Source organism: Saccopteryx bilineata, chromosome 10 (assembly GCF_036850765.1).
Source record: "Saccopteryx bilineata isolate mSacBil1 chromosome 10, mSacBil1_pri_phased_curated, whole genome shotgun sequence".
Classification (NCBI taxonomy): domain Eukaryota; kingdom Metazoa; phylum Chordata; class Mammalia; order Chiroptera; family Emballonuridae; genus Saccopteryx; species Saccopteryx bilineata.
In genome coordinates this window covers 10,506,683-10,532,365 of record NC_089499.1, presented here as the reverse complement: position 1 = coordinate 10,532,365, position 25,683 = coordinate 10,506,683, and positions in this window count along the sequence as shown.

Below are 25,683 nucleotides of genomic sequence, written 5' to 3'. Positions count from 1 at the left end.
TTTCCTGCTTGAGCCGGGAAAAGACACTCCACAGCCCTCCCTCTGTCCGGCCCTGCTGCCCAGATCTCTTATTGGCATAGATAGCACACCCCGCTGGCATTTATCATGTGAAGCAATGGTTATTGTGCCCACTCCACAGGCGGGTAAACTCTGGATGGAGGGGTTCAATAACGCCTAAGCTGGTGTGAGCGGGACCTGTCTTCCTCCAGCCTTTCCTCTGCCCACTATCCCACTGCCTCTTGCCAGTCAAGACCAGACAGGTGTGGGCGTATGGGGCCACCCGCTCTGTGACTGTGGCTGTCCTCCTCTAACAGTTGGTGGTCCAGAGGTCACAGGTCATTGCCAGGGCCATCACCTCCGTGTGCTCTCCCAATATTCCTAGGAGGTAGATGTGAACAAGAACTACTATATATGTAGATAATGTCTTATTAAAGTATGACGCACAAGCAGAAAAGGGTGCTTTATTGCATGGCTCCCCAAACACTCATCCAGACTATACAATCTTACCCTCATTTTGTCTACAGGAAACCGGGGTTTGGAGAGCTTGGGTGATAGTCCCAGGTCTGTTCGTGTATTGAGCAATGAAATCTGTATTCCAGCCTACATCTCTTCATGTTCGTGTTTTGAAATGGATCTGTATATTTAAAGTTTTGACTTTGATTTCTTCTGAGAGCGATCCAATTTGATAGAAAAACAGCAATGCTTTTATTTTTATTAACTTCATTAGCACAAGTGGTTGAATGAGAAGGAGATCAGGAGCGTTGAGTCATCCGTCCTTCTGTGTCGAAACTCTTTATTTGGGGGATGAGGGTTCTGTGGAAGTGTCATAAGTAGAATTTGTTGAAAACTTGCAGGATAAACTCCACAATGAGTGAAACGTTTGTAGATTCAGAAAGGCTTGAGAAAGGAACAGTGTACTTGAATCATTTATTTTTGTGACGTTTAATTTAGCAGTCATTATTTATATCAACAATTTGGGAATTTTTTTTTTGTATTTTTCCGAAGTGAGAAGCAGTGTGGGGGGGGTAAAGGTGGGGGGCGGTCAGTGGCAGGCAGACAGACTCCAGCATATGCCCGACCAGGATCCATCCGGCATGCCCACCAGGGGGCGATGCTCTGCCCATCTAGGGCATTGCTCTGCTGCAACGGGAGCCATTCTAGCACCTGAGGTGGAGGCCATGGAGCCGTCCTCAGCGCCAACTTTGCTCCAGTGGAGCCTTGGCTGAGGGAGGGGAAGAGAGAGACAGAGAGGAAGGAGAGAGGGGGAGGGGTGGAGAAGCAGATGGGTGCTTCTCCTGTGTGCCCTGGCCGGGAATTGAACCCTGGACTTCCACACGCCGGGCTGACGCTCTACCACTGAGCCGACCAACACTTTGTGATATTTTGGAGAACCAACAAAGCTTTCTTAACAGAGGCCTGATCCTCTGCTCACCAGTCTGCATTTTAGCTGTGAAATGGCTTCTTAAATCTCACATATCAAAGAGGGAAGTATTTCTGTTCAGTTAAGTGAGGGGAGACTGGTGTGTGCCGTCCGTCATGGTGTGCAAGGGCAGAATCCCCTTCCCGGAGGCTGGGGATAACTGGGTGGATCCCCACTTGTCTGCGTGTTTTCCTGGGACCCCAAGGTGGAAGCAGGGTGGGATGTGTTAGAAGGCCCCTTCCAATGCCACGAGAGCATGATTTAAACACAATTATAAACCTTTTCACCTCAGTCAACTTCCTCTCCAAAGAGATGTCTGGGGACTTTCCTGACTGTCTTTGGAACAGAAGCTAAACCCAATCAATTAGCCAATATCCACCCACAGGGACGAAACGGTAGGGGAGGCAGCGCCTGAGAGGACATCCATCTGCAGGAGAGGGAAGATGAATCCCAAGGCTTGGGGAGCACTGGACTGGCCAGGTCATCCTGGGCTTTGCAGATGGGGGTGCCACCCAGGGGGGTTGGGGGCAGAGGGATTCCTTCCTGCCCCACAGTCCTGCCAGCAGATCCAGCAGCATCAGAAGGGAAGGGGCTGCAGCTGAAGGAGCTGCTCCCTGCCCCAGCCAGACGGAAGATGCTTTGCCAGCAAAACCTGCAAGTCATCCTGCCGCATCTGCTGGCCTGCAGAGACAGACAGGGCCCTGGAGGCGAGAGAGTGCTGGGAGGGGGGGCGGGAGGAGGGGAGCCCGCCCAGCGAGGTCTGGTCCACCCGCTGACTGTCTCTCCCCATCACTGGGTTCCCGGGCTCGGGCATTCCCCCCCCCCCCCGCAGCACGGGGCTGCCGGCTCCCTCCCGGACCCCTGGCTCCCGAGGAGCCACGACCCTGCAGCCACAGGCACGCGGAGACAGTGGGTTTGGTTCGGTCCACAATGAGTCAGGCGATTTTGCTCTTTTAATGGAACTAGTTGCCAGCTTCTAAAAATCAGGCACTTTCTCTTGAATGCTGGGAGCTGTGGTGACACTGGGCCTGAGTGTCACATAGTCATAGAGGGAGTGTGTCATCTCTAGTGGCTACAGTCCCAGCCTCTTCCATTTTTGACACCTCATTCGTATGCCTGGTCCTCAAGGGCCACTGAGTTAGTGAGCGCCCATCTGCAGATGTGGACAGCTGGGCGGGTGGCATTCTGCCCCCTGACCACCTCCACAGGGGGTGGGACCTCCTCTGCCCACAGCACCCCCGCCTGATGCCATCCTGGCCCTTCCCACCCTGTACTGTGTGACCTGTTTACTACACAAGGGTGGCGGCCATTTATGGGCATTGGTTTAAATCTCCTTCCTCTTGCCCCCAGGGTCAGGATTGAATCACCTTCGGACACAAATTTTGAGATGTGATTCTCCATCTCTGTAATCCAAGAAAGGCGGAGTGGATTCGGTGATGTATCCCACTTTGAACATGAAGAAACTGAGGCTTAGAGTGGTTTCCCAGCGTGACACAGCCCACCTGGAGCACTGTCCACCGCCGGGCGGTGACAGCTGCCCCAGTGTGGTGTGGAGCTGCAGGGGGAGGGGTGACTGTGTCACCAGTTACCAGGCACAGGCACACTCGGCTCGCAGAGCGCGCTCCTAAGAGGGCTCGTGTGCAAGTTGCCGCCACGCACGCATGTGAGGGCCAGGGTTCCAGGGAGCCGCATGCTGCTCTGCGTCCACGGTCGGTCTTGCCACGGAAGCGGAACCCTGCTGGACAGCCGAGCCCTTCACACTGCCCCTCCTTTCCAGTTCAAGGCCGTAACGCAGGGGCTGTTCTCTCTCTTAACGCAGGGTGAGAAGTGGGAAGTGGGCCAGGAAGAGCGAGTGCAGCAGTCTGTCTTAGGATGGTCTGACTTAGGACTTTTCTCCTTCACAATGGCGCCAAAGTGCAGGCGCTCAGTAGGAACCGTACTTCGGAGTTTGGATTTGGATCTCTTCCGGTAGTGGTAGCTCTAGGTACCCTCCCGTGATGCTGGGCGGGGGTCGTGGGCCGCAGCTCCCAGTCAGGTTGCAATCACGAGGGTGAACTACCCACAGTTCAGTGTGTTCACGTGCCGGGGATTCTGCGCAGCTGTGGGCTAACGTGAGCTCTCTGAGCACGTGTAAGGAAGGCTAGGCTCAGCTGTGACGTTCAGTCAGTAGGGTGACTCAGGACATTTTCACCCGAGGATGGGTTTATCGGGATGTGACCCCATTGCAAGTCGAGGAGTATCTATAAATGGAGAAGGGTGAAGGACTGTTAGAAAACCCTGCTTTCTTTCCCCAACTTTCTTTCTAGTGTGCTCAGAAAGCGGCCCTTGGGGTCCTGTGACCGGAAGGCAGGCCCTCCGGCTCTGGGTACGCACAGAGGTGCTCTCGGTTGGCATGGGTGGCACCTCGGAGTGGTGTCAGAGGGCTCCTGAAGACTGATCTTCAAGTACAAGTTTGCAACCCTGGGGTGAGGAGTGAGTGTGTGTGTGTGTGTGTGTGTGTGTGTGTAACTGTGTGTTGGATGGGTGATAGGCGCGCACTCTGTGGGTTGTGGGGTTGATTTGTCTCCGAGGCCTCTCTCCACATGTCCTCTGAGAAAGGTAGAATTCCTGCCGTGGGTAGTGCTGGCAGCTGTCCTGTCGCAGCATGCTCCGCCCGTTGGGGACATTAGGAAGGGTTTCCAGCTCTGCCCGCATCTTGTCCTAGCCAGGGGGCTTCCGGTAGCCATGGGGCTTCAGAATCTCTCCCTACATGAGGGTAATCACTCCTCCCCTCCATGACTTTCCATTTTATTGTGACCGCAAGTAAGATGGCGTTCAGGTTGTGAGCGTTTTTGCAGACTTTCGAGGGCTTCGCCAGACAACGGGGTACAAGCTTGAAGCCCAGACCGTCCACCTTCATCCGACGCCCCGCTGGCTCGGTGGGAGGTGGCCTGCTCTTGGAACGGTGTGTCCAGTTGTATTTCATGTGCTCACCAATTGGCATCTCAGCCTTAGACCTCTTGTGTGGGGGCTACAAGAAGTTGTACATCCTCCTAGTGTATCAGGTGGGCTGGAGGACTGGGATGGGGGGAAATCGTGATGTTTATATGAAAACAAGCACTGACACACGACTGCGTGCAATGTGAAAGTTCGTGAATTTTAATGTTAAGATAGGAGCAAAGGACTGTGGGGCTTGTGCAGGGGTGGGAAGTGGAGGCTGCCTGGGGCTGTTTTCCTAGAGGACTCAGGGCACTTCAACATTGCTCTCTGCCTTAAAGCTATTTTAGGAAAAAGTGTGAAAAATACCCTCTGGTGGAGAAGGCACTGTTCTGGGCTCTGCAGGAGGAGCGGCAATGTTGAAGACCGAGATCAGGCCCTGGAGTGGCCCCGCAGAGGGGCAGCTTACTCAGCTCTATATGGCCGCGCAAGCAAACGTGTGAGCGGAGAGAGATATCAGAGGAGACTTCCTGGAGGAGGAGATGAGAGAGAAGGTGAGATTTCAGGAGCCCAGGCACACATACTCAAAAATGCAAGGCAACTTTGGTCACTGGCAGGAGAATCAGACCTGAGCCAAGGGTTTGGACAAAGAGGATGTGGAAGATGGCAGGTCCTCTGCTGAAGTCTGGGATAAATATAACAGGACTGAGAAACTCCAGAAATCAACTGAGCAACAAAGTGACATAGTTAAAGGGTTGCTCCAGGTGACTGATTTCATGTTGGAGACAGATCTCTAGTTGTTTTGTTTTGCCTGGAGAGTAATTCAGACAAGGGGGTCTTTAAGGTCTTGCCCCTCCCACCAGAGAAGAGACATATGGGGTGGGCAAAAGTAGGTTTATAGTTGTGAATATGTGAAACACAGAGTTTATTCTTGTATTATTATTAATTAATTATTGTAGTACTTATTTGCATTATAGCTGGAAACTTACTTTTGTCCCTCCCCATTCTCTAAGCTCAAACATAGCCAGCATTTTACAACAATCTGTTCTCTTGACCAGAATGGTCAAGGGCCTTGCCTCACGTGGCCTAGCACGTTAGATCGGATGTTGAACAGCAAGAGTCACAGGTCACTTGGGGTAGCTTGGCCCCAGCAGGTCCTCCAGAAAGGTGGACCCCAAGTGCATTGCAAATATTTCCATAAGACATCACACGTCTCTTTATGCTCGAACTCTCCCTAGGAGCCTCAGCCCACAGACCCAAGGGCTGCACAGATAGGAATAGCAAGAACCCCCTTCCTCACCGCTGGCGGGGGGGATATTTGGCTTCCTAGATCCTCAGGGCGATGTCACATAGGATTTTGGTCTTGCTGAGGAATAATGTCCACCACACACCTATGCACATGTCTGACTTTCCACCCAGAATGGCACGTGGGAGAGAATTTGAGGCTGCAGGACCCCCGGAAGAGAAGGGACAGGGCCTCCTAGCTAGGTGGCCAGCAGTGCTCCGCCAGGACCTCCTCCCCGCTCGCTCCCCGGCCCAAGGTCAGACCAGATGGGATGTTTAGATCAGTTCTTCTCAAGCTTCACATGCAAGTCACACGGCACCGTGTTAAAATACAGAGGCAGATTCAGCGAGCAAGGGGGGCCGGGAGTTCTGTTTCACACAAGCTCCCAGGTGGGCCCAGTGCACACAGACCACCGTCTGTGCGGTGCCGGTTAGGCAGAACCACCCACCCACACGTCCTAAAGGGAAGACGCCGTCCCCTGGAGCGGCTGATCTGTGTACACAAGGCTCGCAGAGCCTCCTGTTAAGTCGTCCCAGGGATTCAGGGGACTTCAACCCCATCTCCATTCAGAAACAAATTTAAAGATTTCCATTTAGGCTGCACACATTCATTGAGCCCCTGCTGTATTCCAGGCCCCGGAGGGGAGTGAGCAGGGTCTGCAGTTACCCACGGGCTGGGCAGGTCCCACAAGCTCCGGCTGTGAAAGGAGGAAGGTACAGGGAGGAGGAGAGAAGAGCGGGGACCTCGGGCAGAGCCGAGGGACGGCTGTCTTCTTTCTCCTGGACCCATCGCAGCGGGGGAAGGACTGTCGTGTCAAGATCCCTCGTCCGTTAGTTAGAGAAAAGAGATGAGTTGAGGAATGTGGAGGGGAAGTATGGCGGGGCGCAGACGGGACCACACGCTGAGCTACCTGGCCATGTGCCTCTCCTTCCACCTCTGGGGTATGGCTTAAGCTCTGGGTGGCCACCTCTATCGGGACCCTCGCTCTATCCTGGTCTCTGTCCCTTTCTTGTCTGCCTTTCTCTTTCATTGCTGGTGGAAACCCCAAGGTCAGCGGAGGTCCGGGCTCTGCCTCCACCCGCAGGTCACCCTCGGAGGCCTGGGCCACACCTCTGGGTTTTTTGCTCTCTGCCCTGTCTTTTTTGTGACCTTTCTGTCTTCATCGCTCCAGTTTTATCCATCATGGAGCACATTTCCTTCTTGATTCTAGTCCCCACAAGCTCACGGCGGTCACTCGTGACAGAACCTTTACGAACAAGTGGTGGATGGAGAAGTCTTGTCAGACACTGGTCTCAGACACCCTGAAGTCACGTGTCAGACACCCTGAAGTCACGTGTCGGACACTGCTCTCAGACACCCTGAAGTCATGTGTCGGACACTGCTCTCAGACACCCTGAAGTCACGTGTCGGACACCCTGAAGTCACGTGTCAGACACTGCTCTCAGACACCCTGAAGTCACGTGTCGGACACTGCTCTCAGACACCCTGAAGTCACGTGTCAGACATCCTGAAGTCACGTGACGTACACTGCTCTCAGACACCCTGAAGTCCCGTGTCGGACACCCTGAAGTCACGTGTCAGACACTACTCTCAGACACCCTGAAGTCACATGTCAGATACCCTGAAGTCACGTGTCAGACATCCTGAAGTCCCGTGTCGGACACCCTGAAGTCATGTGTCGGACACTGCTCTCAGACACCCTGAAGTCACGTGTCAGACACCCTGAAGTCACGTGTCGGACACTGCTCTCAGACACCCTGAAGTCACGTGTCGGACACTGCTCTCAGACACCCTGAAGTCACGTGTCAGACACCCTGAAGTCACGTGTCGGACACTGCTCTCAGACACCCTGAAGTCCCGTGTCGGACACCCTGAAGTCACGTGTCAGACACTACTCTCAGACACCCTGAAGTCACATGTCAGATACCCTGAAGTCACGTGTCAGACATCCTGAAGTCCCGTGTCGGACACCCTGAAGTCATGTGTCGGACACTGCTCTCAGACACCCTGAAGTCACGTGTCAGACACCCTGAAGTCACGTGTCGGACACTGCTCTCAGACACCCTGAAGTCACGTGTCAGACATCCTGAAGTCACGTGTCGGACACTGCTCTCAGACACACTGAAGTCCCGTGTCGGACACCCTGAAGTCATGTGTCGGACACTGCTCTCAGACACCCTGAAGTCCCGTGTCGGACACCCTGAAGTCATGTGTCGGACACTGCTCTCAGACACCCTGAAGTCACGTGTCGGACACCCTGAAGTCACGTGTCAGACACTGCTCTCAGACACCCTGAAGTCACATGTCAGACACCCTGAAGTCACGTGTCAGACACCCTGAAGTCACGTGTCAGACACTGCTCTCAGACACCCTGAAGTCCCGTGTCGGACACCCTGAAGTCACGTGTCAGACACTGCTCTCAGATACCCTGAAGTCCCGTGTCAGGAGGTCTGTCCTCATCCAGCTGTTTCTCACCAGCTACTTCTCCCTCTCCCCCCCCCTCTCTCTCTCACACACACACACACACACACACACACACACACACACTCCCGGGCACCAGGCCTGTGTCATTGCCTGCTCTGCTCTCTCTTCCTCCTGTCGTGGTCCTTACCCTCCTCCGAAGTGCACCCTCACTGTCACTCTATTCCGGTCTCCAAGGGCAGCTCCCAGTCCACCCCAGGGGTCTCTGGTTTAACCAGAGAATTCCCTCCTTAGGAGATGGACGGTTGTGACTCTATGTAGCAAAATCGCTCCTCACCACACCACATGCGTTTGTGCGCTCGGAGCTTGGAGAAGGGACTTCAGAGGACATCTCCCCAGACCTGTCGCTTTCCGAGCAACAGAGCCCAGAGCCCAGACAGATGGATGACTTGCCATTGTCTCCCGGCTCGGTCGGAGTTAGGACTGGGAGGCACAGTCCTGTCCACCGCTGGGCCTGTGGCCGGGTGTGTGTGGCACCAGGGCCGAGGAGCTGGGCCTCTCTGTCCCCCGGCTTGGCGTGGCCCCCGAGGCCAGGCGAGGTGAGGCGGGCAGACATGCTGACCTGCGCTGGTCTCCCCCCGGCCCACGGTCCCCGCGGTAATGCACATGTGCCCAGCCCATAAATATCTTAGTGCGTGTTCCTGCCAGCCCCGCTAATAGGGCTAATGCTTCCTGAGGAGCAGCCCAGAGCTGCATTAGTCGCAGATGTTGGATTGATTTAGAAGCAAGAGCCTGACCACCAACCTCTCTCTATGGTTTCTCTTCCTGCCACTTTGCTCGCAGGGTTATCTCTGAAATGCAATTACGGGGCTTAAAAGTACATTTTCAGGAAGATGCAGAATTGATGAGGGGAGCTGGCCCCCGTGGGTGCCTCTAGAGTGTTCCAGTTCCAGGGGAGGGAGCTGGCCCCCGTGGGTGCCTCTAGAGTGTTCCAGTTCCAGAGGAGGGAGCTGGCCCCCGTGGGTGCCTCTAGAGTGTTCCAGTTCCAGGGGAGGGAGCTGGCCCCCGTGGGTGCCTCTAGATTGTTCCAGTTCCAGAGGAGGGAGCTGGCCCCCGTGGGTGCCTCTAGAGTGTTCCAGTTCCAGAGGAGGGAGCTGGCCCCCGTGGGTGCCTCTAGAGTGTTCCAGTTCCAGAGGAGGGAGCTGGCCCCCGTGGGTGCCTCTAGAGTGTTCCAGTTCCAGGGGAGGGAGCTGGCCCCCGTGGGTGCCTCTAGAGTGTTCCAGTTCCAGGGGAGGGAGCTGACCCCTGTGGATGCCTCTAGAGTGTTCCAGTTCCAGGGGAGGGAGCTGGCCCCCGTGGGTGCCTCTAGATTGTTCCAGTTCCAGAGGAGGGAGCTGGCCCCCGTGGGTGCTTCTAGAGTGTTCCAGTTCCAGGGGAGGGAGCTGGCCCCCGTGGGTGCCTCTAGAGTGTTCCAGTTCCAGGGGAGGGAGCTGGCCCCTGTGGATGCCTCTAGAGTGTTCCAGTTTCAGGGGAGGGAGCTGACCCCTGTGGGTGCCTCTAGAGTGTTCCAGTTCCAGGGAAGGGAGCTGGCCCCCGTGGGTGCCTCTAGAGTGTTCCAGTTCCAGGGGAGGGAGCTGGCCCCCGTGGGTACCTCTAGATTGTTCCAGTTCCAGGGGAGGGAGCTGGCCCCCGTGGGTGCCTCTAGAGTGTTCCAGTTCCAGGGGAGGGAGCTGGCCCCCGTGGGTGCCTCTCGATTGTTCCAGTTCCAGGGAAGGGAGCTGGTCCCTGCCTGGAGCTGGTTCCACACCCACCAAAGTCTTGGGTCTCCAGGGTGAACTCTTCCCCCAGGAGCCTGGGAGGGTGGGTGGGAGGGGCTGCCTTCTGCGGAGCTGCGGCCGCTTCCTTGGTCCTGTGCTTTGGAGGCTCCGTGTCTTTGAGGCCCCTGGGAGGGGCTGGGGCTGCCAGCCATGGAGCCTCCCACATACTTCCCTGAGGGGCCGGGCTGGTCCAGGACCGAGCCTGGTGAGCGAGGGGCTCTTCCTCTCCGGGGGGCCCACGTGTCATACCGCGATGGGGCCCATCTGCAGCAGAGGGCTTTTCCCTGGAGCCCAGGTGGTGCTATCCTAAAGCAGGCACGTTCACAGTGGGCCTCTGGGGCTGTGCCATCTTTCTCTGGCTGCCACGGCCTGAGCACCCGCACTCATGGAGGGCCCACGCTGAGGGTCCTTCCCCACAGGCGAGGGAGCCACCCTGGGAGAGCCCTACTGCGGAGGCTCCTGCAGATGTGTTACGAAGGCCCTGCGGACTGCGGTGCCGAGCAGGGGCTGTGCAGGTGCAGAGTGGCCTCCTGGGTCACATCTGGTAGGGGAGACTGGTGTCCCCAACCACAGCACCGGGGGCGGAAGGACACACTGGGCAGGCTGGGCCAGGCAGCTCAGTCGGGCGCCCAGCGCCGCTGACATATTAGAGCTCACAACTCAAAGGGAACGTGTGGGAAGGAGAAGAGTGTATTCTCCAGAACGCCTTCTAAAGAAATATTTGCACAATGGGAGGAAGAGTCTGAGATGGTGAGTCAGTGCATTGGGGACGCTCGCGGGCCAGTCCAGGTCACAGAGCGCGTCACTGGAGGGTGTCTGCCTTGCCGAACCGTATGTTGAGTTGGGAGCCGGTGCTGGCTTGCCCGACCCCTCTCTCATCCTGCTCCTCTGCCCTCCTCCATGACACCCCCAGTGTTGAACGAGCAGTTTGGCATGTCAGGTGTAAAGGGACACCATGTTCTCAGGCTGCGCAGGCTCCAACCTCCCCCTGATCCTGTCCTGGCAGCACAGAGTGCAGAGCGAGATGGCCCGCCAGGGTCCCCAGGGCAGGGAGGGTGGGCCAGGTGTTGGCAGTTGGAGGTGAGGACAAAGATGTCTTTCTGCTAAAGGCAGGCAGGATGGAGTGAGGACCTTTGAGGGGGTGTGGGAACAGTAAATGTTGACTGCAGCCAACAGGGAGTGAGCGTGGTGGGTCGTTGCAGACACCCGGTCGTGGCTTTCAGTGTTTTGCTAGGAAGTTTGGGAAGTGGGCCATAGGGAGCCACAGCTGGCCACGGGCGAGGGGAGAAGTGGGTTTCTTGAAGGTGAACTGGCTGGGAATGGGGGGATAATGGGGGTGTTTTCATGACAGATGTCCTCAGATGGTGTCTGAGGAATTGTAGCTCACTCTAGAGCACATACGGCGGTGATGTTCAAAGGGACAGGCCCCTTGACCTCACCTGGCTCACATCCATGCCCGTTCCTCTGCTCCTCCAGAAACTTCCAGGCACTTGCTGCCTTCCCTGGCACCGCCTGCTTCCCTGAGGCACTGCTGGCCTCAGTCATTGTACGGCCAGAGCCCGCTGCCGCTGTGGCCTTGCACATGCAGGTTCTCATTGGATTCAGACAGACGGTAGAGAACAGTGGGCCATTCCTTTATTACAGTCTCACACCGGCCCACCAGCAACACACAGGGAAAGCACTTCCCTCTCACGCAGGGCCCACGAAGCTACCGACACATTCTCCGGTTCCACAACCAGGAGAATCTTCTCCGGTTCCTCCTAGAATCAAAGCCCCCATCAGTCTCAGCGGAGCTCACAAAGCCCCTCAGCTCTGGTTCCCCATCTGCACCCCTTCTCTTTCCCTGACAACACGGCTTCTCCTTCAGCACTCCGCATCAGCTCTGGTTCCCGCCTCAGCTCTGGTTCCCCATCCGCCCCCCTTCTCTTTCCCTGCCAGCACAGTTTCTCCCTCAGCACTCCACATCAGCTCTGGTTCCCCATCCTCACCCCTTCTCTTTCCCTGCCAGCACGGCTTCTCCCTCAGCACTCCGCCTCAGCTCTGGTTCCCCACTGCACCCCTTCTCTTTCCCTGACAGCACGGCTTCTCCCTCAGCACTCCGCCTCAGCTCTGGTTCCCCATTGCACCCCTTCTCTTTCCCTGCCAGCACGGCTTCTCCCTCAGCACTCCGCCTCAGCTCTGGTTCCCCACTGCACCCCTTCTCTTTCCCTGACAACACGGCTTCTCCTTCAGCACTCCGCCTCAGCTCTGGTTCCCGCATCAGCTCTGGTTCCCCACTGCACCCCTTCTCTTTCCCTGACGACACGTTTCTCCCTCAGCACTCCGCATCCTCTCTGCAAACACGGCTTCTTTCTCTCCCTCTTCTCCTTCTTCTCTCTTTTTAAAACTTTCTGGCGCAAAAACCTCTCCTCAGCAAACATGAGCAAAACAATGGCCCTTCCCAAGCAGGAAGGTAATTTGCCATTTCACAGACCATGTATCCCTGGCGCTGCCCAGCCCCTAATGCAAATTATAAGCAAGTAAAAATTAAAAACCATATTTAACAAACTTATTTGACCAACAGCCATCCTCTCGGCTGTCATCTGCTGAGCTTCCGGAGCCTCCCCTCCTTCAGCCGGGACTTTGGCAGCCGGGAGAACCCTTTTCCTCTTGCCTCTGTCCTGGGAGATGTCCACATCCAGCTCCCAGGCGTCTCAGCTTCTCGGCCTCCTCTTCAGCAGAGGTCTCCGTCATCCCCTGCCGCCTCCCAGCTACACCCTGGGCCTCCCCCTCACTGTTACCGTGCCACCTCTGACGTCCCCACGTCACACCCTCCGCTCCCTCTGACCCCGGCGCTGCGTGGACTGGCCACGGCTGACCCAGCCCGCAGACCGTTCTGGTAGATAAAGTTTTATCGGCACACGTCCCTGCCCATCGTGTACCTGTTGGCTGCTTTCAAGCTACAAAAGCAGAGCTAGTATTGTGACAGAGACTGTAGGGCCCACAAAGCCTAAAATGTTCGCTGCCTGGCCCTTCAGAGAAAGGGCCACAGTCTCCCTTCCTGTCGGAGCCCATCGCTGTCGCCTTCCCCACCCGCTTCCTACCCGGCGTGGGCTCAGGCTGGCATGGGCTCAGGCTGTGGTGAGTTCTCCCCTCGCCCGCCCCCGCCTCCTGAGGCTCCCTCTGGGCAGCCCCGATGCCCACTTTCTCCTCGCCCGCCTGAGAGCCACTGAGTGCCGCTGGAGAACCTTCCGTAAAAGGGAGGATTGATTCCATCATAAATTCTTGATCACCGGCCTCAAATGGACCCTCCGTGTTCCCGGAAACCGCCCGCTTTCTCCGGTCAGCGCACTCGCCGGCTGTCAAGTCCTGGGGCCTTCTCTCCATGCCTTACATTCCTGACCTCCCCGCTCCCGCTCCGGTCCTTCTCGGCAGGTGACCTGGCCTCTCACCTCACCGGGAGCAGGGACATCAGTCAGAGGGGACTCACCTCCCACACCAAACACCAACAGTCAGAGAGGACTCACCTCCCACACCAAACACCAACAGTCAGAGGGGACTCACCTCCCACACCAAACACCAACAGTCAGAGGGGACTCACCTCCCACACCAAACACCAACAGTCAGAGGGGACTCACCTCCCACACCAAACACCAACAGTCAGAGGGGACTCACCTCCCACACCAAACACCAATGCTCTCCTGGAACCCACCCCCACCCCCACCCCCGCTCTCGCTTTCTCACTTTCCCTGTCGGAGCTGAGAGGTCCCCTCCTCCCCACTGGCATCCCAGTCCCCCTGCCTTCCTAGGAATTACCCTAACTGCCTCCTCTGGGTCCCCAGACCCGGAGCAGAAACTTGGGTCGCACGTTTGCTTCCTGGGTGACCTCAGGAGCCCCGGGAGAAAGTGTGAGGCAGGCACAGGGGAAAGGCAGCTGAGGGCGCGTAGGGAGTGAGGCGCCCCTCCGAGGACCCTCTGGGTGACTGCGTGGGGCACCGCGTGGAATCGTCTGCTTGAGGACCGGGAGGCTGAGGCCCTTCCCACCCATACCCACACCCACACCCACCCCCTACCCCGAGCGTTGTCTCAGGCGTGCACTCCCTGCATTTCCTGGCTGTGCCTACACAGCACAGGCGTGCTGGCTCCCCGGGTGCCAGGGGGAGCCCCGAGAGGCACAGGGACAGACGGGCACACGGGGTTTGCAGGAAGCTGGCGGTCGCTGCAGGACACTCACTGGGGCTGCAGGGATGTGGTGTTGGCACGACAGCTGCTGCGCCTCAGTCACCAGCCTCTGCCACGCCTGTGGCAGACGGTCCTTTCCACTAATCCAGCGGTTCTCAACCTGTGGGTTGCGACCCCGGCGGGGGTCGAACAACCAAAACACAGGGGTCGCCTAAAGCCATTGGAAATACTTTATTTTAAATATTTATAATTTTTAAATATTTTATTTAAAAACTTTCCGAGGCTTTAGACGACCCCTGTGTTTTGTTCGTTTGACCCCCGCTGGGGTCGCGACCCCCAGGTTGAGAACGGCTGCACTAATCTTTAAACACCCTGACAGTCCCCCCAGGCCCCATGCAGAGTCTCTCTTCACCCTCTGCCCCTCGCCCTGCCTCTGCACCCCCTTCCCCTCTGGCTGTTGCTACACCCCGTTGACCCTGTCTGTGTGTTACGTATATCTGACCTCACTGATCCCTTCACCTTCCTTGATCCCGTCCCCTCTTCCCCTTCCCTCTGACAGCTGTCTGTCCACGTGTTCCCTGTGACCCTGCCTCTGTTCCTGTTTTGTCCCTCGGAGACCTCCTTCATACCGTCTTCTCCCCCCCCCCAAGCCCTGGCGTAGTCTAGTCCTTCCCCGAGACTGGATGCCTGGGTCCCCTAAGTCCTTCCCCTGTGGGCTCTGGGCCTCCGCTGCCCTTCCTCCTAGCCCCAGCCTCCTGCCGCCAGCTCTGCACTGGGGCCCGTCCAGTCCTCTTTAGCATAGATTGCACGCTGCCATCGCAGGAATCTCTACAGTGCAAACCTAACCATGTCCCACCTTTGCTGTGACCCCCCGTGGTCTTCCCACTGCCCTCCGCGCCCGGACCGTGAGCCCTCGCAGGCCTGGCCTCCTCCGGCCCGTGCCACCTCCCGCCTTTGCACCTGACCCTCTGCGGCCACACTCGTCTCAGCGTGCAGACCGCTTCTTCCCACCGCGGGGCTTCGTCCGCCAGGGCCTCGGCCCGGAATGCTCTTTCTCCTCTTCCCTTGATAATTCCTACTTCACCTCCAGCTGTAGCTCAGTCCTCTCTTCCTAAGTAAGGGTCTCATTCCCTGAGATGAACTATGTGGCATCGTGGAGGTGATTTTCTGTCTGACTCATGCTTACCCCGGCAGTAGACCTGGAGCAGGGACCGTGTCTGGCTTGGATCCCCATCAGACGCCCAGTGTCCAGCCCAGTGCGACCACTGTGGGCACTGAATCAACCCCCACCGAGTGACGGGATCCATGCGAGAGCAACCTAACCCCGTAACAGCGGGGTGGGTCAGTTTATTGAGCACAAAATGAGTGGTTCTTAGTGAGAGAATGGGGGCAGACGTCAGAATCTCCTTGAGAGGATTTCCAAAGTAGACATTGCCAACAGTTTTAATTCCAGCCTCCAGATTCCTTCTTTGGGGAAAGGGGCAATGTACGAATATTTTATCCCTTTCCCTCGTGGGAAGAAGCTATAGGAATTTTGAGGCCAACTGATTGGCAGTAAAGAGTCCTTGGAAGACCAAGATCAAAGCCATCACACCATCCTGGGTTTGACTCCTAACTGCCACTTACCAGGCCTGTTTGCATCTCTAATTAAGGATCGGACCACCCACTCCTTAGGGATGCTCTGAGGGCAGTTGTGTGGGACTGGCCTCCCCTTCCCGACACAAAGTTGGCAGTTGCGCACGTTGCTTGTCGCAACGCCCTTTTCTCAGATTGTCACCCTCTTTGTTGTTATTGGGCAAGGCTGACCCGGGCAGCTTTGTCCCCACCTCCCTCTCTTGCCTTCCTGGGTCCCGCTTTGGTCTGCCACTCTGCGGGGGTTCCAGAGAGAAACTTGGAAAGATGAACTTGATTTACTGTCAGAGGTTTTGCTGACCAGACAGTTGTGTTTCGATGGGATGATTTATGGACATGCGTTTACAGCTGAAGTTGTAGCTCTGTTTTTAGACATTATTAGCAGGCATTAAACAAAAACGGGCTTTATTAATAATTCATCAGAGAAAAAGCTATGTTGCAATATCCCACAATAGTAATGCGTAACGCCGAAAAGTATTTCATTTATTTGGTGTGTTTTTTTCCTTCCTTTGATATAATAAAAACCCAGATCCTCTGTAAACTGAAAGGTGGATCTCAGAGGGCATATTTATCAGCTGAGCAGAGCACGAGTCCGCCTCTGGAGTCAGAAACAGGACAGATTCTGGGTGCCAGCGTTCAGAGTTTCAGTGGGATCATCTAAGGCCAAAACAGGGCGTGGGCTGTGGCACAGGGCGCGGCGCAGGCCCTGCTCCTCAGGCCTCTGCTCTGCATTGGCTTCAAGGCCTCAGTAATTCCTGGGTGCAGCCGCCCCCGCTGGCCCTACCCGGAGGTCCCCGCAGACGCAGACGCTCCGGTCCACTCTGATGGCTTCCTGGGCGCTCCTGCCTGAGGCTTTCTCCAGCAATGGCGCAGAAGGGCCAGGAACTGAATGTTCCCTCCAGTGGGGTGGCGGTTCCCAACTAAGGAAGCGCTTGGGGGGATGAGTCCCCAGGGGCCTGGCCCTCCGTGGAGCCAGACTGCGAGGGGTGTTCTGTACACGTTCTCAGACCCCGCCCTGGCAGCCACGTGTGCATGGACACAGCCTTCTCCGGCTCTCCCCTCTTCCCTTTCTTGCTTCCCCACTCCCTCACCCTGTCTCCTGGAGTCACCCCCAAATCAACTGGCTGCGCCCAGGTCCCAGTCTCAGGGTACGCTGGGACAATGGGGAGGCGAGATGGGAAGGAGGAGGCGCAGAAACAGCGTGCTAAGGAGAAGGTTCTCGCCAGGAGCGCCAGGGCCCCATTCTGCTGGGGGTCCTCCGAGGAGGAGGCGGGGAGGCTGGAGCCTGCGTCCCCCTGCCCCCACCCAGTGAGGAGGCGGGGAGGCTGGAGCCTGCGTCCCCCTGCCCCCACCCAGTGAGGAGGCGGGGAGGCTGGAGCCTGCGTCCCCCTGCCCCCACCCAGTGAGGAGGCGGGGAGGCTGGAGCCTGCGTCCCCCTGCCCCCCCCTAACTGGTGAGGGTGAACCCTCTGTCAGCCTCCCTCCTCCCCACCCCACTGCTCAGACCAAGCTCCCTCTGCCAGAAAAAGCCCCTAGGCAGAGAAGAAAGACGACTCCAGAGGTGGGAAGTGCCAGCTTGCTGGACACTGTCCACTGCTGAGAATTCAGGTGGCAGAGTAGACAGAGCAGGACAACGATGACAACTGCTAAGGGTGCCCTTCCCTGGTCCAGTCAGTGTGGCCGAAGGGGCGTGTGTGCGAGGCCGGGCGCGGAGGAGGACGGGAAGCAGGACCGAAGTGGAACGTGGCCACCCGTGGTAAGGGACTGGCTAGGGGCGTGCCCTTGCAGGGGCAGGTGGAGTGGGACCTTGACCGCTAGCCCCGATAGGAGCAGGACTCTCAGGACGGGGAGGTAAGATTAAGACTGGGGCCTAGGGCAGCCCGCCGCACTCAGGCCGGGTGCCCAGCGGGGACGTGGGGCAGATGGCAGCAGCCCATGCCTCCCAAGCAGGCGGGCTTGCTCCAGGGCCCTCCCCTCTCCCTGAGGACGCCTCTTCGGCTGTGGCAGCTCCTCCTCCCCTAGCCTCCCGGAGCCCTCCGCATGGCCTCCGCCTGCCAGCGCCTCGCGCCTCAGAGCCCTGCAGTGTCCTGTTCCATGGTTAACCTCTTTCTCCAAATAGACACTTCCTGGCCTTCCAAATTGCCTCCCTTTCCCAGACTCGATGTCCAGAGAAAGGTGACTGGCTGCAGAAGGTGAGCTAGGGCGTTAATTTATACTAAATTGTGAAGGGTTGGTGGCTTCAAATCTCTCTTGGAGGGTACGTGTAGTTTAAAGGGGGAGCTAGGGTACCCAAAGGAGAGAGGCTAGATTGCAACCAGTGTTACAGTAAAATACAGAAACTCAAACAAATAAAATAGATGCAGCCTGGCGGGTGCTGGTGCAGTGGCTAGAGCATCAAGCTGGAGCGCTGAGGTCGCCAGTTCTGTCCTTGGTCAAGGCATGGATGGGAAGCAGTCAGTGGATCCACAACTGAAGTAGAGCAATGAGTTGATGCTTCCCTCTCTCCCTTCTTCTCTCCTTTCCTATTTCTCTCCCTCTCTCTCTCTCTCTCTCTCTCTCTCTCTCTCTCTGTCAAAGAAGAAGATACAAATCCTTGTAATATAACTCGAGAAAAAGGCAGGTAACACAGCGGGGGAGACCATAAGAGCTGAAGCAAGGATCCTTGGGTTCAAAGCCTAGTAGCATCCTCTCCCCATAAAACACACTTAACATTGGTGGGGACTTGAGCAAGTTAGTTAACTTCTCTGTGCCTCGGTCTTCCCGCCTACAGAATGAGGTAATGGGCTTACCTCATAGGGTTGTGATGAGGGTTAAACAACTACGTCACGGAATACTGCACAGTCGTTACAAGGAATAATACGTGTTTACTTGAGAAATCTCCATGTTTGATTGTTAGATAATAAAGCGGAATGTGTTTAAAATGTACTTGTGAACACAGTTTTGTAGAGCCAGTTGGGATCCCCAATTCCTCATATTGGGCCAGTGTTGTACAAGATGAAGTAAAGAGGTAGAATTGTGGGTTATCCATCCTGACCTTTGCAATGACCAATGAGGCCAGACAGCCATCGTGCCTCCTGGGGATGCTGCACACCTTCCCTCGGGTCAGCTGGCACCCCTGGCTGTCTTAGCTGCAAGACAGTAGTGGCCAAGGGCAGGGTGAGGAGGGTATGGGAGGAGGGACAGGCCGAGCTGGAGGGCTGAGCTGGTGGGCAGGCGGGCGCGCTAGAGTTCACTCGGAATGAGATTCAGTCCGGCTTACCCCCTAAAATGCGGAGAGCCTGAGCCCTTAACGAAGCGACTGCCCACGTCTAGCTTTAGGCTTGGTGAAGATGAGTAGCGGCCATTTGAGTGGGTTAAGCAGTAGCCTGATGGTTTTCTTAAGGAGCCAAGTGCTTTCCAACAGAAGAGAATATAAAGAGAAAATGTCCTAGACTCTTCCCCCTTTTTAGTGCATGACCGTGTCCTTTTCTTCTGGAAGCCCAGCGGAAGGCCTTCGTCGTCTGACCGAGGCTTTGCTGGGACTCCCACTTGACTGAGCACTGTGTCACGTACCCGCATTACGTGTCTCCCTCACCACAACCCGGTGAGGTCAATGTTATCCCAGCCCCACAGATGAGAAAACTGAGTCCTACTAGACACGAGACATCTGATAGAGGAGTGAGAGGTCGATTGTTTGTGCTGTTCATTCTAGAAGAAGTGCGGGTAATCAAAATTCCCTTTATCGGTCCCCTTTTCTACCAGCAGTTCACAGAAATTGGGGTGGCTTTCATTACCATTTGCCCAGTGCAATTGATTTAAAAAAAAAACCCAAACACTAGAGAACACAATTTCTTAAGATATTGGAAATTTTCAGAAGCGTGGGTTAATTCAATTCTGTTGAAGTAGCCGTATTGTTAAAATAGACCAAACAGACCAAAGATGGTGGATACTTCTGCATGAACTTGACAGCCACTTTCATAATAATAATCAATCTTGCTGGATGAACAAAGATGCCTTGATCTAATTCCCTGCGATCGAACATTAGGTTACCACTGTTTGTCTTTTGATTTTAAACAACTCTATACTGGATATCTTTATACACACGGCTTTTCAAAGTATTTCAGAAGATATCCTTAGGACAAATTCGCAGAAGTGGATTTAACGGGTCAGAGCATCTTGGTTGATCATGCAAAACTGTTTTCCAGAGGGTTTCGCCATGTACACAGCCGTCAGATGTGCTTTGCAAGTTGATTCCTGGGTGGGGGGACCCTTCACAGTCAGCTACATCTGCAAGGGGGGGCACTGCCGCCACAGTGAGGTGCTCCTGTGGAGGGTAGTTTTGTCTCACCCTCGGGCTCGGGGCAGTGGAGGTAACGTAAGTATCCGGGCACTTCCGCTCCCTGTGCACACAGGCAGAGGGGGCTCCAGGAAGCCAAGGGCAGCTTTCCAAGGAAGACTGGCAGGTGCTGGCTGTTGGGAGTGGAAGCACATGGGGAGCCAGGTGAGGACAGAGGGAAGTCACCAGCACGTCCGGGAGGAACACCGACGGCATCAGCTCCCCCATGGAAATCTCGGGGTGGAGATGGTGGCAGTTATTTGGAAGAAACTGATCTTGAGAGAAGTGAGCTCAAGGGACTAAGTTTCCCCATGTCAGTTATAGAAAGGTTTCATGGGGAAGGGTGCACTAGGAACTAGCAGCTAGTTGCCTCAGGACCAATCCTGGCTGTTAGGGACAGTGTCCAACCTTGAGAAGTACTAATGACTTCACGCCAACTGATCCAACAGCAAGGAGACCCTGAAGCCCGGAACAGATGATAATGCCTAGAAATTCGAGGCAAAGACAGAAAGGCCATTGGAGAATGGAGGAGATTGAAGATGAGACACAAACTAGGAAGAGTGTTCTAAGTCGGTCCTTGTTACAAGAATGAGGCCAAACTCTCAGGCAATAGTTTTGGAAAAGAGAGGGAGAATGGTGTAGGAATCTCCCTCCAGTTCCCAGCTGCCACCCCAGACTCCGTGAGGGTTAGGGCATGAGTGGCCCGGGGCCTCCAGGGCCACCATCTCCGCTGTGTTTCTGAACAGGCCCCGGGGAGCTCTTCGGCCATCTTGAGACCAGAGAATGTTGGATTCTCAGCAGGGAATATAAATGGCTCTCTTGGCAGTCAAACAGACAGGATTGGGCCCTCCTTAATTTTATGCTTTTATGGGTTAATCACTCTAGCCTGACTCATGTGTTCTAAAACCCTGCTGCGGAGACCACATCATCAATAAATATCCTTAGTTTGTCCTTGGGAGCGATCCAGTAATGAACTCAGCAGTTTTTAGTTCAATGCCACAAGCAATTATCGAGCCCCTACTATGTGCCTGGCATTGTGATAGCTCTTGTGCATGTGACAGTAATAAAATTTAGAGGCTACCCTTGGGAAGTTCTAATGTTTTTAGCAGTCTAGTGGAAAACAACAACAAAACCAGTGGTCAGTCAGTGCCCCTCCTCACGCTGTGCCGAAATTATTTGACCAGGGCTGAGTTAAGAGTGAGTCAGAGGTTTTCTGTCCGTCCGTCCACCCACCCATCCATCCATCCATCCATCCATCCATCCATCCATCCATCCATCTATTTATATATATCTATCAAAGGCTGGTGAACCACAGTCTCCCTGAGACCATGGACCTTTGCAAAGCTCTGATACCAGGATCGCCTGCAGCCCTTAGGTCAGAGGGAAGGCGAGGAGAGTTTTATTGAGCTGAAAAAGCAAGAACTAATCTTGAGAAACTTGTGTGGATGAGGAGGTCAGATGCAATCTGTGGAATTAACCGGCAGATCGACACCGTGTTATTAGTAGTTTTCTCCAGGGGATGGGATTGCAGTTGAGTTTAATTTCTTCTATTTGTCCTCCCTTCCCTTCAGTTCCTCTTTTCCTCCCTCCCTCCCTCCCTCTTTCTTTTTTTCTCATGTTTTGTTAGTATTTGATACATTTTCTACCATATGCCTTTATTTACTTTTGAGATTAAAAAAAGACCTTATTTTAAAAATAAAGTCCCTAAGAATGTAAGGCACATTGTATTTGAGGCTGAAGGTCAGTCCAGATCGCCGCCGGAGGTCAGCGAACTCTGAAGCAGGCCCCTTTCCTCCCCGTCTCTCCTCCCTCTCAGCACATGGCCATATTCGGATTGGTGGCCTCAGCTCAGGGGAACCAGTGTCTGCTAAACAAATCCAATTTAAAAATATTCGTTTATAGTTCATGGACCAAGATGCTTATTCTTACCATTTTCCCTCCTTGGAAAGCCCCAACATACTTTTCTTGAGAATGATAATTCGGAAACCAAGAGGTCACCCCGACCAATTATTGACAAGATTTTTTTTTTTTTTGTATTTTTCTGAAGCTGGAAAGGGAGAGACAGTCAGACAGACTCCTGCATGTGCCCGACCGGGATCCACCCGGCACGCCCACCAGGGGGCAATACTCTGTCCATCTGGGGCATCGCTTTGTTGCAACTAGAGCCATTCCAGCACCTGAGGCAGAGGCCATGGAGCCATCCTCAGCGCCCAGGCCAACTTTGCTCCAATGGAGCCTTGGCTGCGGGAGGGGAAGAGAGAGACAGAGAGGAAGGAGAGGAGGAGGGGTGGAGAAGCAGATGGGCGCTTCTCCTGTGTGCCCTGGCTGGGAATCAAACCTGGGACTCCTGCACACCAGGCTGACGCTCTACCACTGAGCCAACTGGCCAGGGCCGACAAGACTTTTTTTTAAAGAAATGTTCTCTCACTGAAGTGTCCGTGACCCGCATGAGACAACAGCGGCCTTGGTGGATTAGTGCGTCCTGTATCATAGAGTAGCATCCGAGACATGTGATAAGGGCACTGGCCACTATTATTCTGTGTAGTGCAAACGTCCCCAAAGAGAAAGAAGTAAAAACAAAATGACTTATGATATTTAAAAACAAAGTGCAAATGACAGTTTGACGACTCTGAGGAGCTCGGCCAGGCAGAACAGCAAGGGAAGCATAGCGTGTGGCATCGTCGACGTCGGTCTGACTCCCGAGTGTTTGCAGTTTGTGCCCTGGGCTAGTGCTGTTCAAATCTCAGGTCACAACCCATTAGCTATAAAATGCACTTAGTGCATTGAGACCCCCAGTTTTTACAGTGAAGCACAAAAGAAAATATCAGAGTGCATTCCATGCCGCAGGGGAGGGTATTGCTTCAGGGGAGGCGTGTGCGTGTGTGCGTGTGTGCGTGTGTGTGTGTGTGTGTGCACGTGTAACTGTATTTCTCCTTGTGGGTTGTGGTAAAATGTTCGGAAATCACTGCACTAGACAGCCATGCAAGTGTTTTGAAGTAGGTTATATGAGTAAGTCATCAAAATCATGGTCCCACCATGAGCCCTGCGGTGACTCGGGACTCCTCTCCCAAGTGTCCTGAGGTCACCACCAGGGATATATGAATATATTTTCCCAAAACTCAGTCCCATTCGGCTTGTTCATCCATGTCACTGGGTGTGGCTCCTTCTCTGGCAGGCTCTGCAGCCCTGGCACGGGCAGGGCAACCCCCTTCGATGCCACTCGGCACACACAGCAGGCTGGGGTGGGAGCCAGGGAGGCCGTGCCCGGGCCAGTCCAGCGTCTGCAGAAACGGGCAGTCCCTCCTCTGCAAGAGCACGGCCGGCCGCCTCGAGGGGCACGTGTCAGCTTCCAGGGCAGAGAGGAAGCCTTTCTCTCGTCCCCAGCCCTCGGTCTTCCCACTCACAGGACACGCCACCTCCACTCAGGACCTGGGAGTCCTCTCCTTTGCCCTTTGCTCCCCACAGTCAAGCTGTCGCCAGGTCCTGGCCACTCCACCGAACCATTTCTTTCCTTCTCTCCTTGGGCAGAGCCACCATCGTCCTTGCCTGGATGACCGAAGTCCCCTGGGACTGTGCCCACTTCTCCAGCTCCTCTCCAACCCCGTGTGCACTCCGTGGACTCTGAGGAGTGATTGTGAAGGACAGTTCCAGTCACCCCACTTTGTTGTTTAAAACCCGCCAGCGGAGTCCGGCCGCCCTCAGGGTACCCTCGGCCTCCAGAGGGTCTCTCTGCCGGCCCTGCCCCGCCCTGCCCCCGCCTTCTCCTCCTCGCTCCCCCCGGCGCACACACACTGCTGTCTACCCCTCAGAACAAGCTCCCGGCCTTCACAACTGTGTGGACACCCCCGTCCCAGCACCCCTGCTAAGTTCTCCTCATCCTTCAGATCTGGAGGGTTTCTCTGACCCTGAGCCCACCTCAGCTAACTGGGGCCCCCGCTTCTCTCTCTCATAGGACTTAGCTTCCTTCCTTAAAACAAAACAAAAAACCCTAGGTTGCCCTGTAATCACATATGTGCTTCAACTGATCCGTTTAGCAGTTGCTCCTCCCTCCTTCTAGTCGGTATCCTCTAGAAAAATCAGCAGTGTCTGCCCAGAATAGTTAATAAATATCTGTTGAGTGAATAAATTAATGGGATAGTGGTGCCCACCTCTTCCACAGGGACACCCCAAGCAGATTTTACCCATCAGGGCACCCCCCACAATTTCTCTTTCTGGTCCTGTTATCGCAGCCCATCTGGCCGGCCATTCCTCGTTTGTGACTCTAAGAGTCACCCAGCCTGCTGAAGTTCCTCTCCCAAATCACCGGTCTCCTTCTAGCCAAGGAGCCCAGCCTCGTGTCTTCTGCTCTGAAGTATCTGGCCAACACTGAAGGGGATGGGAAGATACCGCCACGGTCCTGACAGGGAGTCTCCGGCTCAGATTCTACCACGGAGAATTCTGATCTCACACGGACGCCGGGACTGGTGGATAATTCAATTCTGCTCCGAGTCACTGCTCACCTGCCTGACAGCGCTTGCTCTGGACTCTTAGGAGTTCTGTTTGGTTCGGTTTTATGTTTTGCTTCCTCTCTTCCTTCCTCTCTCTCTTCCTGTCTTGTTACTCTTGTCTGTTCTTCCTTCCTCCTCTCCTCTCTTCTCTTTCTCTCTCTCATTCATTCATTCATTCATTCACAGACTCACTCATTCCATCTTGTTTTCAACCCTGAATGTAGCACTTTAGTTCCTGTCTTGAGATGGGGTCTAGAGGGAGACAGTACGAGTATTTAGAATGAAAATAAAAAAAAAAAAATAGAATGAGAATCCAAAATCTATTCCTTACAGAGGCTTTGAGTTTCTCAACAACCGAAATGATTAAGTTCCTGGTGACCCGGCCTGGCCCCCTGCCTCATTGGAGAGCCTGCCCCGTGTTCAGAGCCGGTGCCCCCTGGAGAAGGGAGGGCCTGTGATCCTGGCAGCAGAGCCCCGCGCCTCGGGTGGGGGCACCCGGGCGGTCACATCAAAGCGGAGGATCAGGCGCTGCAATCGATGGAGTGCGAAGGGCTGTTACTTACTCTCAGGCTCCATTTAGCACCTCAGCCCGGGTTTCAGCAAAGAAAACCTTCTGGAATCGATACCACTATCATTTCACAAAATTGCAGCATTGTGTACTGAAAATGAGCCATAAATCAACTCCAGGCTTCACTTGCTGGAGGACACAGCTTTGCTGCGAGCACGCGGCCACGTGGAACTGGGTTCAGGAGCTCAGCGGGCCCAGGCCTCTGCCACGGTGGTCCTCCCGCCTGGAAAGGCTGGGGCCCTGGCGACACAGTTGCATACCTGTCGGTGATCTTTGCTGCAATCAAACAAAATTTCAGCATCTCCAAACCCAGTTAAGCAGAAGCTGCTGCAGAAGAAACTGGGGGACTCTGGCCTCCCAGGAGTTCCGGCCCAGCACCGGCCTGAGTTTGGTCCTTCCCAGGGAGGCCTTCCATGGCGAGCCCGCGACATCTCGCTGGTGGATTTCCATTCTGGGAGGTTGGCGGAAGGCCCAGTCCAAGCACCAAGAAGGACCCGGCTGCACAGCCCAGGAAAGCCCCGACATGGCATCCACTGGATAGGCCCCTTTGCTGCCCCATGGAATTGTCATCGCTGAGGGGCACAGACTCTGCCCTCTTCTTTTCATAGGATTCCCTGCTCCCTAGCACAGTAAAAAAGTACCAAACTCCTTAACCACTGAGA